Source organism: Meriones unguiculatus, chromosome 12 (genome assembly GCF_030254825.1).
Source record: "Meriones unguiculatus strain TT.TT164.6M chromosome 12, Bangor_MerUng_6.1, whole genome shotgun sequence".
Taxonomy (NCBI): domain Eukaryota; kingdom Metazoa; phylum Chordata; class Mammalia; order Rodentia; family Muridae; genus Meriones; species Meriones unguiculatus.
The window spans coordinates 37,879,474-37,885,073 of NC_083360.1; the positions used below are offsets into that span (position 1 = coordinate 37,879,474).

The window sequence follows — 5,600 nt, forward strand, 5'->3', positions numbered from 1 at the left end:
TTAGACTTCCCCCAGTCTCTGGAAGTGCGACACAACAATGAATGTTACTTTGAGTGAGAGCTCTTTGGAAACATACATTTAGGATTAAATCAGGAGTGAAGATATTGACTTATTTGGTACTGAAAGTCACTCTTGTGGTAAGAGAAGTCAGAAATGAAGCAGAGTTTTTCAACTGACTCTCCACAATATTTCCAACTTCAAAAATAAATTCAGACACACACAGGTACTTTTGCACTTATGTGGGTAACGCTTCTTTTTCATAGTTTCTGTGTGCTTTCCATAGTGTTGAGGAAGCTATGGAACATGTGTAGGCCATAAGCATATGTGCAAGGTTTAAGAACTGTTTTGCATTGCTATTGTGTCCTGAAGTTCTCTGAACATCTTTTGTTCTCAATGGAAGTCCAACATCACCCAAGAAAGCTGCAAGAAGCCTTGTCCACTGATACTGGATAACAGTTAATGATGAATAGACTATGGGACCCACTAAGTCTTAGCACATCTTCTTCCTGAACCTTTTGTTTGGCAGAACTGCCTTTGACTAATCAGATCTTGCTGGTGCACATCAGTAATGATCCACAGATTTCCAGAGGAGATAGCCTTTTGAACATTTAAAACACACACACACACACACACACACACACACACACACACACCAGACGCAAGGAAGAAATAGGAAAAAAAAGAAAGAGATAGGTACAGAATCATGTTCAGTCTAAATGCGTCAGGCCTCTGGTATCTCATAAGTATTAACACTTTGATTGACAGTTGCCTTTAGAATCTTGGTGGTAACACCTCAGCACTTACCTCCTTTGAACAGTATGCCTGCCAGGTAGCCACACTGCATTTTCTCTTTCCCATTGTATTGGGATCCCCATCTCTGAAATGGAACACACTATCTCTGTAGGTGTATGGTGGTAGTGGGAGGGGTTTGAAATTCTCTGCATTTTTTAAAATTCTCATATTAATTAAAACAATTTATCAAATATTTTCCTTTGTTTAGACATGTTTCTTCCTAGGGGAGTTTGGGATGGATTAGCTTTGAAATTTGTCTATCATGCTCTCCAGAAATCCATAGAGCCTCTGTGTGATACAGAACTTCCTTGACATCAGGGAGGAAAATGCTGACACCTCATTCAGAGAGGACCCAGGGAAAGTCCTCTAATTCAGAGGAGGGAAGTTTCTGAGCCTCATTGTTCTCTTTGCTGTCCCTGTATAATCAGTAAAGTTTTATGTGGGTATTCATATTCAAAGCACATGAAAAATGAGCTCAGAAAAACAGATATCCAACAGGAAAAGGGAGAGGGGAGTTCCCATAGAAACAGTGAAGAGTTTTGACACTAAAGAGTTAGCATGGGGTCAGCCATCTAGCCTTTCACGCTCAGAGGATTTCTTCCCAATTTTTGGCATCTGCCTCTGAAGAAGTCTTCCTGTCCTGGCATTCTAAAAATACTTTCCTTGAAAATCCCCCTTTCCCTAGTTTTAAGCAGTTCTGCAATTCAGTCCTGCAAGGAAGGGTCTTCCCTGCTGAGATAACTCAGATTAGCTCTTTAGAACCTCAAGAGACTTGCCTTGCCTACCTCCCCAGTGAGAGGAAGCAAAGGGCTCTCATTTTCTCAGGCAGGCTTTCTTTCCCATTGCTAGATCCTCTTTATATCTGCTACCTTTGCTGCTGAGCTCTGATTTGCATAGAGTTTGGAGCACTTAGAAAGTATACCGACCATTCCAAATCATTACTATTTTCACCATCATTTCTTCTGAGGCCAGTAGGCAGACAACTACAGTGAGCTTTAAATGGCAATCTCTTAAATTATGCCCAGGATAACCTACACCTTGGAATCCAAGCCATGCAGAAAAGCAAGCCGTTCCAAAGGCACGGGCCATGCAGAACTGGAAGTATTCACCAGCCATACATATGGAGGGTCTAGATCAATGTTGTCTACAGGATAATTTGTCCAATGGATCACTTCCATTCTCATTTATTTCCAGATACCTCTTAGTCTTTCTTTGTTTCTTTTCTATTGTCTTCTCTCCATTTTAGGTCTTAGCCTTTGTACTTCTTTCTCATCTTAGTTTTTCTCCTCCAAATATATATTCATTTGCAGTTCTGTTTGGAAGTATATGGTAAAACTTCTTGTCTAGTCAAGCGTGACCTAACAATGCTTACTAGTTTCTGCTGCTGAAGCCAGAGGGCAGCTATGTTTTACCTTAGTGTAGTGTCTACCCAACCCCAGCAGCCTTGTCTTTGGAGCTGCAGAGAAGGCCCCCATTCAGAAGCTGTACTTCTTTGGGTCAGTACTTATTCTGTTTCTCTTAAGCCAGTTGTTGTAAATGTAGCTTGCTTTCCTTCCTCTGCGTCTCACACCTATTTCTTCAGTGGCTTCCACACACTAACATTAGATTTCATCAGTTTGTCACTGTACCTGAAATTTTCTCTTGTGAAATTGTGCATTACCAAAGAGTTTTGTGGCAATAAATTCAAGAGCTCATCCGTCTATCTGATACAAACTTTTTGGCAACTGTGAAATTTAAATACAAAAGTCAAAGATGAGGAGCATAAGTCTAAAAAGTGTATAAGCTATGAAATGACTGATTAATTAAAGTCAGACAAGCTGAGATGTCTCAGCAGATTCATGGACAAGAAAAACAATAAGAGGTATTAGGATATATGCATATGACATTTTATTCAAGAGCAAGGAAAAGTGAAATAATATTCATGGGGAAATTACAGAACTGAAAAGTATCTCAGTAAAATATCTTAGAAACAGAATGACAAATACCATGCTTGTACTCTTATATGCTGATCTTTAAAGTTTTATGTATGTCTATGTGTGGGGGGGGTGACTATGTCATATAACTGGATAGAATATGAATGAAAGGACAAAAGAAGTCTTAAAAAAGGATTTGGGGCCAGTGACTACTCCTGTTCCCTTTACTAGGAAACCCACATGGGCTGCCCATGGGCTACATCTGAGCAGGGGGTTATAGGTCCTCTCCATGCATGGTCCTTGGTCTCTGCAGAACCTCAGATTTTTTTCTTGTCCCTGTTGGTCTCCTTGTGAAGCTCCTGTGATGAGGGAGGAGGCTATAGCCATGTTACAAAGAATAAATTGTAAGAAATAATAATAATAATGAAAACATTTAAAAAGGGCATTTGGGGCTCGCCTTGACTGTACCTATACTAAAATATAATACAGAGAAGATTAGGATGGTCCCTGCTCAAAGATGACACACACACTTAATTAAAAGCATTCCATACTTTTAATTAAATGGACCTAACAGATATCTACAGAATTTTTCATCCAAATACAAAAGAGTATATCTTATTGTCACTACCTTATGGAACATTCTCAAAAGTTGACCATATAGTCAGTCACAAAGCAAGCATCAACAGATACAACAAAATTTAAACCACCCTTTGTATTTTATTAGATCACCATTGATTAAAGCTGGACTTCAACAAATACAAAAAAAAGAGAAAACCTACATACTCATGGAAATTGCACAACTCTGTACTCAATGACCACTGAGTCTGGGAAGAAATAAAGAGAGAAATTAAAGACTTCTTAAAATTCAGTGAAAATGAGGGCAGAATATGCCCAAACTGAAGGGATATAATAAAAGCAGTGCTAAGAGAATGTTCATAGCAGTAAGTGCCTTCAGAAAGCAATTGGAGACATCTCACACTAGCAATTTAACAGCACTCCTGAAGCCTCTAGAACAAAAAGAAACAAATATACCTAAGAGGAGTAGATAGTAGAAAATAATCAAACTCTGGGCTGAAATCAATAAATTAGAAACAAAGAAAATAATACAAAGAAACAATGAAGCCAAAAGGTGGGTTTTGAGAAAATCAACAGGAAAAATAAACCCTTACAGAAACTAAAAGGCAGAAAAATAATATCCAAATTAACAAAATAAAAAATGAAAAGGGCGACATTAAAACAGACACTGAGGAAATCCTAAGAATCATTAGATCTTGCTTCAAAAGCCTGTACTTCACAAAATTGGAAATCTAAATGAAATGAATGCTTTTTTTGATAGATTCCATTTACCAAAATTAAATTAAGATCAGGTAAATAATTTAAATAGTCCTATAACCCTTAAGGAAATAGAAGCAGTCATTAAAAGCCTCTCAACCCAAACCAAAAACAAACAACAACAATAACAAAACAAAAACAAAACACGGGTCAGATGGTTTCAGTACAGAATTCCACCAGATTTTCAAAGAGGTAATAACAATACTCCTCAAACTATTCCACCAAATAGAAACAGTAGGAACTGTTTCCTACTGTTCCTCATTGTATGAGGCCACAATTACCCTATAACCTAAACCAAACAAAGATTCAACAAAGAGAATTTCAGACCAATTTCCCTTATGAACACTAATGCAAAAATACTTAATAAAGTATTCATAAACCAAATGGAAGAACACATCAAAAGTATCATCCACCAAGATCAAGTAGGCTTCATCCCAAGGATTCAGGGGTGGTTCAACATACAAGAATACTACAACATAATCCATATTTTAAAAAAAGCAGAAAGAAAACAAACAAAAAAATGAGCATCTCATTCGATGTCGAAAAAGCATTTGACTAAATACAACACCCCTTGTTCAAAGTTTTGGAAAGATCAGGGATACAAGATGCATACTTAAACATTATAAAGGCAATATACACCAACCCTACAGCCAATATGAAATTAAATGGGGAAAAACTAAAAAGAATCTTACCGAAATCAGGGAAAAGAAAAGGCTGCCCATTCTCACCGTATCTATTCAACATAGTACTTGGAGTCCTAGCTAGAGCAATAAGACAACTAAAGGAGATCAGTCGCCCTTCTGAATACAAATGATAAATGGGTTGAGAAAGACATTATGGACACAACATCCTTTACAATAGCCACAAATAATATAAACACAGGTGTAACTCAGACTAAGCAAGTGAAAGATCTGTATGGCAAGAACTTCCAGCATCTGAAGAAAATATCCAAAGGTGGAAAAATCACCCATGTTTATGAATAGTAGGATTAACATAGGAAAAACGGCTATCTTACCAAAAGCAATTTACAGATTGAATGCAATTCCCATCAAAGTATTAACATAATTTCTTACAGAACTTGAAAGAAAAATTCTCAATTTCATATGGGAACATTAAAAAAAACATAATAGGTAAAACAATCCTGTAAAATAAAAGAACTTCTGGAGGTATCACCATTCCTGATCTCAAGCTGTACTATAAAGCAACAGTAATAAAAAACTCATGGTATTGGCATAGAAACAGACAGGTTGATCAATGGTATCGAATCAAAGACATAGAAATAAACCCACACACCTATGGACACCTGACTTTTGGCAAAGGAGCCAAAACCATACAATGGTCCAAAAAAAAAATCTTTAATAAAATATGCTGGTCTAACTGGGTGTCTGCATGTAAAGGAATGCAAACAGATCCATATTTATCACTCTGTACAGAACTCAAGTCCAAGTGGATGAAAGACCTCAACATAAAGCCAGATACATTAAATATATTAGAAGAGAAAATGGGGAAGAGCCTTGAACTCATTGGTGCAGGAAATAATTTCCAACAAAACACCAACAGCTC

General features: G+C 37.2%; 1 non-coding gene across 1 annotated transcript; it reads left to right on the forward strand.

Moving 5' to 3' along the window:
* Positions 1-3,156: 3,156 nt before the first annotated feature.
* Positions 3,157-3,260, forward strand: LOC132646962 (U6 spliceosomal RNA). The gene has a single exon (XR_009585284.1). It is a non-coding gene; the product is annotated as a U6 spliceosomal RNA (small nuclear RNA).
* The last annotated feature ends 2,340 nt before the right edge of the window (positions 3,261-5,600 follow it).